Genomic DNA, 11,734 nt, shown 5'->3' with positions numbered 1-11,734 from the left:
CATGTTTGATACTTTATTTTCCAATTCACTTGATATCAAAAGCGATCACTTTTTTAATCGAAATCTCAACTAATGCCCATGAAGCCCTAGTAATGATCCTGAGGGTGCGGTAAATCTACACTAAGGATCTCTCTTTGTAATAAATTAATCTGCGTGTGGTGAACGTTTGGCATTGTTAGGGATGGATCGTAGAACGTCTAGTGAAAAAGTTTGCTATTTTCCACCACTAGGCGTTGTATATCAAACAATATTGAACATTGTAAACTTTTTGAAGTGATCTTGTGCGTTATTACGGCGCTATAAAGTGCAGTTAAAGTCCTCTATTGTAAGCATATTCCCAAGTCTGAGCGGAGCGCACATCGGCAGTTTTAAAACTTGCCAAAACAAATATTTGGCCGCGAGAGTTCGCTCGCTGTCAAAGTTGTGTTAACCTGCTCTCAAACTTTGGACGTTGTTATGAAATAGAGTGAAAAAGTTTTTAAATGCACCATAAAATGAAGTGATGTTTAAAAATGTAAGAGTAATCGTGTGAGATCCGCAGGCTGTGTGTTTAGGAAAGCGCCACTTAGTTTAGGAAGACTTTTGATCAACAAATGCACGTCAAATCATTATGAAATCAGGAATATTTTTTTCAATTTAAAAATATTTTATTCCATCATGTAGGTAAAGAAAAATTTATGATTATTGAAGGTTTTCGAATAACATTTTGGGTTGTTTAATATATTAAATAGTTTTTTTTTCTTTTACTTTGGATTTTCCTAGGAACTACTTATTGCTTTTTAATTAAAATCTAAACATTTCGAATATCTAATGTTAAAAGGTAACCAACATTTTTAGGTTCTTCATTATCGCATTTGGAGAATGAATATTAAAGATCATTTTTTTAACATATTCAGTGAATCAGTAATGGCAGTGTTATCACAGGTAACTGCACTCCTGGTTACGACACAGCGCATTGTAAACGCTCGTTAAATTATCACGCGCCATCCGTCGCCGATCCAACGAGCTCTGATTCAAAGCTGGCAGAGCATTAATATGTCCATTTAAGATGCTGGAATCTAGGAAATTTCTTTCGAATTCATATTACATATTTAGTTTACAAGTTATATGCAAGTTGAATTTATATTTTTAAGAACTGTTCGGACTGTTTTTTTTTATAAGAGAAGGGGGCAAACGAGCGGCGGGAACACCGAGGTGATCAACGATATCCATGGACATCTGCAACACCAGAGGAACTGCAGATGCGTTACCGGCCTTTAAGGAAATAGTATGCTCGCTTCTTGAAGGTCCCTAAGTCGTATTGGTTTGGAAATACTGTCCTAAATCTATTACATAAAAGCGAGCGCTTTTTGTAATCACCATATTTTTTTTGTCAGTATTGTGCGTATACACTAACTACACGTTTAAACATGTTAAAATCTATGGCATGATTTCTTTGAAAGGTCAATGACCTACGCATAAAAATAATGGTAGATAAAGTCTAAGAAATTACTATGAATTCGTCAAATGATTTTTGCATTTGATTTTTGTTGTGTCCTATTTTCCTTTTGTCACTTTTTGATAAGATGATCCGTATTCGTAATAATTATGCTATTAATTTTTCATATTTTATTGGTAAATACACGTTTTAAACAATGTTAAATCTCTCATCTTTTAACATTTCTTAAATGTAGATTTCACTTGTCGCGATTTTCGTTGTAGTTGATAAAATTACGACGCAATTTCTGTAAGGCCTAAATTCGCCTGAAAATAATCATTTGCTTGCAGTTTCGTGCACCGCTCTCTCCCTAAAGGGACGTATGTGGGTCACCTAAATAGGGCCCTACATTTAGGGTGAATTCAACAGTTTTAGGCATGCAAAACATTTTTTATTTAAATACTTTAAATAGTTTACTTTAATTGCATATTTTACGTTATCGTTTATGTGAAGAAATTGGATTGAAATCAAAGAAAAAAATCTTTGTAATGCAATTTGCAATTTCTAATATAATAAAAATAAACGAACAAAACAGCAATTTGTATGCTTCAATTTTCTTATGATTTTTTTAACAGCTGAATTTAATTTTTAGTATTTTTATTTTACAGTTTATTAAGATTGCTTATAGATACGTAATTAGTCTTTTTAATAGGCAATACACAAAAATATTTTAAATTTTTATTGGTAATTACTGGTGTGTTTACCCCAACATCATACACAGATATACATGTTAACAACTGCAGGGGTTTAGAAAACTGCGCAATTGCAAACGCCACGTGGGTCCCCAGTTCGTTGACCTCCTTTTGCAAAAGGGCCTTGACATACAATAACCAACCTTATTTTGAATACGTCACGGTCTAAGATGACAGTTTTTTAATATGCGACGACATCCCTCAGTTATAATCTAAAAAATTGCGTATCATATATGTATTTTCGACCTTATTCTCAAGACAATAAGAATGTAAACAACAGCATTTTAAACCTAGAGTCATAATATTCGCAATATGATGCTTGTCGATTAAAGTTATAAGTTTTGCATTGGTGTTAAGGTTGGATTTAGAAGTAAAAGGGAAAGGAAGGCTTTCAATTACGACGCAATTGATATGATGCGGGGATGGAAATGTAAGTATTATATAATAATAAGTGACAAGCTAATGTTTACTATATTGCCGGTTGTGTGAACACAGCCTTATTTACTAGGGGTTTGTTGTGGTATATACATGTACTTGTATATATTGAAAAGTATTACTTCTTGACAGTTCATTTCTGTTCACAAAGCAAAGTAGATTATAATTATTCGAGAAATCTGTATGTAGATAAGCTTTAGATTTACTACAAATTATTTAATGATAAATTATAATACTATATTTCTAAAGGTGCTTGTACTTTTACAACTGATATCTATTAATAAAAGAAAATCCTAATGGAAGTTTAACTCAGTTTTCGAAGAGTTTGTTTGGCGTAATGTACCGTGACACAATGCCAAATGTTTGTACAAACATATCGCCGATAACAATGCGATATCACCAACACGTGGCCAAATACTTACAGCCTCATCCACTTGCTACCGCTACAATATTTACACTGAGATGAAAGCCAGTGAACAGGGCTGTAGTAACCATGTTGGGCGCCGGGTTACGAATGTCATTCTGGCGCCCCTAAACTAATACGTTCAATATCAGGCGCCCTACAGAGCCCGGCATTCGGGCGCCCTCAAAACCCGGATGAAGACGGCCCTGTCTTCGAGTTGCTGGAGATTGAAAGCTCTCCAAAAAGGTTGCGTAACCGTTGACATGTTTATTTATACACATGTATATAAGAGATTTTTTCCTTCGTCACCTGTGCAAATATTTGATTCTTTGTATATGGCAATTTCCATCAAAAATACGCTTTGAATTATTAGAAGTGGTTACCAAATAACGCAAAGTTAATGTAATTTTCAACGTGTTAAATTTGGTTCATGATGACCCGTTTTCTAACAATTCCTGGTTGTAAAATAGATTTGACTGACGAAAACATTTTAATCCGTGATTAGCATTAATTCTGTAATCGTTTAGTTTATTTAAAACGTTGGGATAACCCTAAATGACGTCATTGGTGACGTAAAACAAGTTGCCGTGACAAAGACGCATTTAGCGTTTATTTAAGTACAAGCAATACTCCGCGAAAGTATTTACGGTGACCACAGGTGGTCAAAAGCGTCATTAAATTAAATTTTTCTTTAGGGTTAATGACTTTTATACTATGGTCATGACATTTATGATAACCCCTAGATGTCAACTATTCAGACTTTATACGTATTTCTGTTATAAAATATATAAATACTTACAGTTGCCCGCGAGTTCTAGCCTATGTTATCAGGAGATAGTGTAGCTTACAAAGAGATATACAAACAATCAAGTCTTTTCTCTTTGTTGCATTTTTAAAAATACTAAAAACGCCGTAACAAGCGAATTAACTGAAAGTTGTCACGTCAAAATTTAATGAATGCACCCGTCAGTACTTTCAGAACTTGCAAACACCAATATTTGGTTCCAGAAGCGCATGTTAACAAAGGTGGCATATTATATTAACCCGGACTAAACTTTGAAATTTATTACAAAAGATGCCAACAACCTTTCACTCCCATAACTAATGTTTAACACGATACAAATTGTATACGTTGTACATTGACTGTTTTAAACTCACTTCGAATTTTCCCCGTCGTACAAAAGCGTCGATGTATTCGAAATGAATTGTTAAAGTGTATTCATCGATGTAATATTTATGCAAGTGGTGCGAAATATATTAGGCGATGTAAACTTTGGACAGCGCCGTTCCGAGACATGAAAGTGTATGTAAACGCGACGACACGATGCATCGCTTTTAAACAACTCGTTAATACAAGATAATGTCTTTATGTTTTTATTCCGCACTATTTATAGCATAGCGGCTGTATAAAATAAAAGTTTAAGAACATATAAAACCGCCGACCGGAATCTTGTTTTTATAAAAATCTCACACAAGTGACATCTCGCCATGACAGGATTAAGACCTCCTGTGGCCTGAATAATTCCCCTATAACATAGGGACTTCGATGTATTTTGTCGGTTAAGCTACAAGTAAAGTCATCGTCCGATCCCAACGGACGACCTTCATAAGTGAGAAAAAAACGGTCTTTCGGAGTCTCGCTTACTTAGGTGTGATTCTATATCCAAAGTTGCTTAGTTTAGGCGCTAGAGGGCGTAGTACTTTTTGTTTTTGTCAAGAAATTATTTATTAGATTAATCTATATGATATAATCAGTGTTTTATATTATTAGTTTCATTTGGGTATAACTTAAATTACATTACAAAGCGCAGCGAACCGTTTCGCTTTCCACGCATGATTGATTTCAGTCATTTTGTTTAGCTATACCAATTATCAGCTTATTATAGTTAATTAAACGTAAATATGAAAATACCTGGTACATTTCATATTCAATTTTTGATAAATTTGATATTTTACTATCTTACTTCTTACTATAAATGCGAATGATTGGATGGATGGATGTTTGTTTGTAGATATCTCAAGAATGATTGAACGGATCCCCATGAAATTTGGCTTGAACGTAGAACATTGGAACTTGGAACACTGGAACTGGAGTAATACATAGGTTACTAATTAGGTTTTTTTTCGTTTCACGCAGACGGAGTCGCGGGCGATAGCTAGTAATAATTTTCACTTGGGTAAAATGAAGACAAAATACAACTTTTACTTGGTAACTGAAATTTTTAACATAAACAATTGAACGATGAATTATTAAAATGAAAAAGTAATAAAATAGTTAATAATAATTGTTTTAACTTATTCGCTTTAAAATATTAAATTATCTGAGCTTTATAAATATGAATTTTCTTTTTAACATTTAATTATCAATTGATGCGACGTCCCCGCGGACTCGAGTCTAGACGATAAAAAAGAAACAAAGTTATTAATAAAATTTGTCCTCCCTGAAGACAAAACAAATGATAACTCAATTAAATAAAATTATCATAGTCTAGATATTGTTAATTATAAATTTAGAATTGATAGAGTCTCATTTCTAAAGCTGATGTGTTCAAAGTACCAGGGTTTCATATGGTACAGGTATATACAACATGAACTTTTACTAATTTCTCACGTCCAAAATTTTCGTTTGCAACATACTGTCATCTCTATGTTGCCAAGGATAACAATATGTTTTATATAGAGAGTTTATCTTGGCATGATAATATACAAAAGAGCAAGTTTTCCCATCGTTGAGGAGTAATTTGAGTGATTTAACAAGATCTTTTTAGTAACAAAACATATGATTGTTTTAGAAAAAATAATAATGGATGCAATTGCAATTGTTTTTTTTAATAAAGGTTATGTTATTTCAAATATCAAAAGCACATTCACTATCAATAAAAACCTTATCCAATGCATCCATAAGGAAATAGTACGGAAGTTTTCTCGTTCGTAAATCTTCCCGTTGGAGTGTCGGAGCGAAGTGGAGTTGAAATGTAAAAGACATTAGGCCGCGGGGTACAGTCGCCGCCGGCCGCCTGCCGCCGCGCCGGACACTCGCGACGTCAATTTACTTCTCTTCACGACTGTACAACTAGTTTGTCTACACTTGTAACATTTGCAAGTGCTATTAACTTTTTTCTTTTATTTCCTTGTATGTTTTTTTTCTTTTTATTTCATACAGAGTGAAAGGGATGGCAATATAATGTTTATACAACTTTAAATCATCGTTCAATTAAATGTACAGTTTTGAATAAAAATGTTTGATAAAATAAAGCCGTAAATTCTCGATTGGAATGCGAAAAATGTGAAATGTTCCGATGAAAATAATTTCATTATACATGTTGCGGTTAACTCAGAGCAGTTAATAAATTAAACAATTCCATTCCTATGATAAATAATTATATTTAATAAACATGATACAAAAGTTTGGTATTATTTTTATACAACAAATAAGTGAATAAAATATATTTTGTCTGTTCCATCGTGACTACATTTACTCTAACTTGACTGACGTAAAAAGTGTGACATTCGTATAATTGCCTACTTCCATTGTATGTCATAGGAGTCAAAGTAAGTCAAACTAAGGTAGAGTTAATTGGTTTTTAAATGAAATTTCTCAATTATTGTTTACTAGCTGTCGCCCGCGACTCCGACCGGAATTAAAAAAGAACATAATAAGTATACTTCCCGTCTATGTTCTACATCTATACCAAATTTCAGAGAGATCCGTTCAACCGTTCCGGTGATACCTTTGAACATCCATCCGTTCATCTAAACATTCGCATTTATAATATTAGTAAGAAGTCGGATCAAGTAAGACATACTCAAACGAAAACTACATAAACAAGCCGTCTTTGCACATTTGACCTAAATCTTTAAATCTGAAAATAAAGTAGGAAAAAATATGTTTGACGGTAAGAAGGGTGTCTTCCCCCCTCCCTCCCCGCTGCCGCCCGCTGTTTGACTAACGCCCGTCATATCCATACGAACATAATGGCCATTCACGTAGGCATGTGCTATCGTGAATCACTTAGTAGGGCGAGGAAAAACAAAAGCATTATGATTTGAATAGCTCATATTTTTAACCTTTTTTTTTAGTTTCTGACATAATTTAAACAAAAGGTAATGTTGATGTTATTATATTAATTAGGTAGTGCTAAGAAATATTGTTTAAAGTTATAAAATTATTATTTATGATTGCTATACGATAGATTCTACGGCAATTGGCAAAATACACAAAATTGGAACACTACAATTCTGGTAATCAACACATTGACTTCTTTAACAGAATAGATAATGAAATACGTAACTACTTTTAGACATTATTAGTTAGAATCCTATGGCGCGAATGGCGCGCTTTTGTTACAAAGTCAAATGTCACAATGATTAGTGAGGGGACATAAACGTCGACATTTTAGTAAGGCTAGTGTTGCGCCAGTATACCATAGTATCGGATTTTCTTCCTAACACTATCAATGATTTTATATACTAGCAGTTGGCCGCGACTTCGTCCACGTTATGTGATATTTAAATAAATCTAGTAATGTACAGCCTATCTTACCCTTGGATAGTGTAGCTATCCAACAGTGAGAGATTTTTTCGAATCGGTTTAATAGTTTCGAAGTCTATTCAATGCAAACAAATAATAAAATATTTCCGTTTCATATTATTAGTATAAATATACTTAGTTTGTAATTAATGTTAGCTTTTATAAATAGCCAGTTTAAGTTATTCTAAACGACAGTTGAAAATAAATAATATCTAAGGTTTATCTTGACTTCTTTAAACGATCTTTCAACTGATACGTTTCAGATTTGTAGCGGGTTTTCAATTAGTCGTTGACAAATAAAAGTAGAGGGTTTCGATACACGTCGGATGCAATAAGGCACTGCATTTGTAAAGCCAACTGTCTGTTGACGAGAATTGGGAAGATTGATTTAGTACTTTTGTAAATAGATGAGCTTGCACTGGACGACTTTTATCAATCAACGTTGAACTAGTTTCCACTGTTGTAACACATATTTAAAAAAAACATAATGCCATTAAGTTTGCTTTGAAAAAAAAAAAACAAAATCTTTAAATCACTTTATTTGAAATTCGAATTTAGTGGAAGAATATTTCGTATGGTAAGTTCTATTTTTAAGCACTTGCTTGTCTTCACCTGTGTTAAATAACAAAGCACGTGTAGTTTTAGTAGTACGATTTATTTGCCCGACAAATTGTTGTCGACCGCAAAATGAGCAGTAAAATATTTTCATTGCAATCAGCGTGCTCTTAATTGAGATTCTGCGGCAGCGCGCGCGGGCAAACACGTTAACCGTTTTATATTTAAATCTACCCGCTGCGTGCTTCGTGATGTCGATTGTTCCATTCGCATTCACAATGATCTAGTAGAGACAAAGTAAAGGTCTAGTGATATAAGGGTGGAGTTGTAGTGCGAGAGATTTCTTGTCTACGCATGCCATAGCAGTCGCGCGCGTCGTTAGCGCCCGCATGCGTTGGGCGATAGTCCTTACTTTCTCTTGCTGCGTATTGTATACGTCAAATCATTTTTATTAGTCGTTACACTGACGACTATCGAGAAATTAACGACCGAGTTATCGACTAATGACAATCCTTACTTATATAAAAGTCCAAAATGTATTAGAATTTAATATGTTATGTTTTGAAAGTGTACGTCAATTTTTACATTTTGAACATTTTTTTCAAGCGATAAGTATTGTGTTATATATAATTGGTCTTGGTTTACTAATATTTTCCACTAGTTTTGCATTTTCATAATGGACATAAGTTAATAATCTTGATTTTTTTAACTTTACGTAGAGCTTCCATATTAATGTGATTAGATAATCTAACACGTGAATAAGGTTACGATCATCCTATACAATTGTCGCCTCAAACTATTTGTTCCCGGAGTACCCCTGGGTGCATTGAATCCACATCTGTGGATACGCGCGTCTAGACGATAAAAAAGGGAGCACTGGATTGGAGCATTAATCTTCTTTAACGACAAGACTAATGGAACATTCGTTTATAAGCGATCGATTTTTTTTACTGCAGCAATGCGAAGCAATAAACGATTTAACAGAGAAAAAGTCGAACAATCGGCTAAAATAACAACATACGTAAATGGTCACAATTATTTAATTTCGAATAAAATTCATCTCTGTCTTAATGTCTTTCTTTTCTAATTTATATATTCAGTGCTACTTAGTAGATATAAGTAGGCGGAAGTCCGCGATCTGAAGGTTCTTCAGTTAGAGTATTAATACATATAATATAGCTTTATGGTTACATATATACTACATTAAAGTAGCTTTTCTCTATATAATAAATTACGAGTATATTTACTTTTCGATAAAGTAACGGCAACGAGATAAGATCGTTAGTTTGAACTTAATTCAAAGCTTGAAAAAACTGTTCGAAATGATTAAAATGGTAGCGAATGTAGCGATGTCCCTGCTACATTGAAAAATGGCCGCGTCCCGTCCGCAATACGTTACAAGCTCCATTCATTGCCGGTTCTTTTTGTTCCCCTTTTTCAATCCCCCTTTCGGACCGCGCGCTGTAAAGCTAAGTGTTTTCGACGTCGCCACCTGAGTTCCAAACACTGATTTACTGCTTGCTTTGAATTTCAACTTGTTACCTACCATTCAAATTCGATAAGACAAATTGCTTACTATTCAAAGTTTATTTTAAAATTGACAAAGAAAAGTCTACAAAACAAATATATTATGACGTTTTGTTTTCGATTTGAGTTATATATTACTAGCTGTAGCCCGCGACTCCGTCCGCGCGGTATTAAAAAAATGATAGTAGCCGATTCTCACACCTAGATAGAAGTAGATAGAAGTTTCGAAGGAGTATGGTAACTAACATTATGACACGAGAATTTATATATAAGATTATTATTTGACATAATAATTTAAAAAATATAATAGTATGCGACTGTTTAATTATTACTTGAATATCATTATAATTGAGCTTAATGAGTAAAAATACATGAGCGATGAAAATAATTAAAAGATAATCAGCGCGGAGAGAATCACGCGTGCAGACGACCGATCGGCTGCGGCCAAATTATATATTTTGTACGTATTTTGTGGCCGATTTAAAGATAATTGTACACTGGCCATTTATGAATATCTGCTTATACAGTTGTGCAATCGTCTCCAATAGACATGATTCAGTTAAATTTTATTCTGGAATTTACAAAGTAAAATTTTTTTCTTTTTTTTTTAATAGCCACTATATATTTCACTGATTCTATAAGCGATAATCTGTTAGATACGACGTAATACACGATAATACATTTACTAATTTGAATTAGAGTACATTGTTGGTTGACCAACATCTATACGTCCAGTTCGAACCCTGCCAAGTACCTTCAGAATTTCATTTGTGCCTTTACCTGACTTTCTTTACCCGACTTTCTTATGGAGGAGGAAAATTATCGTGATGCAACCTGAAGTAATTGGCAAAGAAATTCAAAGATATATGTGAAGTCACCCAACACTGGGCTATCGTGGTAAACTATGGCCTAGTCACCCTAACTTGGGTGGCCACCGAACCCCTCAGGGGGACATGGCATGAGCTGACGACACTAATTAAAATAACAAGATAGAGCTCGGAAATATGCATACTTATGTAGCTAGGGACATGGTTAGACAGTGGTATATTTTGTTAGCAAAGGAAACACGCAAATTGTATCCGGCGCGGGCGTGGGGCGGCGAGCGCGGAGTGTGTGCGTGCCACCTTACAGCGTCGCCGGCGGGCGCTCATTAAAATTTCAACGTTTCCGTTTATACCCCGTTTTGTGTATGACGTGAATAAGTTCCGTCATTAACGAAATAATGACAAGTATGTTTACATAAAATGATGGACAGTGGTTTTCATTGAAAGCTCTAGAAATGCTAAAATCCACATCTACCTTCTTTCTCTTTCTCTTGTGTAAAATTCCATTCTACCAACAAAAAAAATGCAAACTTAATTTTTGTTATAAAACTATTTTTCTGTCGATTTTATTAACTGTAGATCGTAGTCATCAAAGCAATTGTAGGCCATTGTAGAGTACGTAGCACTTGTAGCTGTCGTAGCTATCGTAGCTATGTTTTATTGAAGCAAAGAAAAAGGAAATGGGAAACTTTATATGTAAATTAGAGAAGTTCATGTTTACGTTAATTCAAAATAATATATCTTAAAGTATGTACGAAGCAAACCTCTATCCTTGATAATGTGGGCTCACAAAGGTCAAAGTTGTGTTAAAAATGTGATGAAATAAAAAAGAGAACTTTATTACAGATATTAACAATGGGTTGCGCGAGTTGAGAGAAATCATTGAATACAAAATAATTCAATTCTCGATTGAAGCCTAAAGTACCAAAATAGCGGTCTCTCTTAACGCGTCGTCGATTTAACCCAATCGAGGGCATTGTGACACGGCTCGAAAATATAAGGAATCATTTCAAAGTAAAGTATTATCACTAAAAAAGCAACATTAGAAAATACGTTTCCCTTTCAATTCTATTGTTAGTCAAACGTCAATATTTTTTTTTATTGTTCAGATATAAAGTATCTAGCAAGGTTTTTGCAAATTAGGTTTTTAGTGGCATTAACTAGATGGCGTTGTTTTTAATCTTAAAGTTGCTCGCGAACAAATTATAAGCACATATCCTGTTTGAGTTGTTAACAATTGCTATTTGTCTTTAGACGACATATATTTTTAAATGGACTAACGACAATTTT

The sequence above is a fragment of the Papilio xuthus genome, unplaced genomic scaffold (assembly GCF_000836235.2).
Source record: "Papilio xuthus unplaced genomic scaffold, Pxut_1.1 DF828142.1, whole genome shotgun sequence".
NCBI classification, from domain to species: domain Eukaryota; kingdom Metazoa; phylum Arthropoda; class Insecta; order Lepidoptera; family Papilionidae; genus Papilio; species Papilio xuthus.
The sequence above is the reverse complement of the archived record's forward strand: the minus strand, read 5'-3'. Positions refer to the sequence as shown.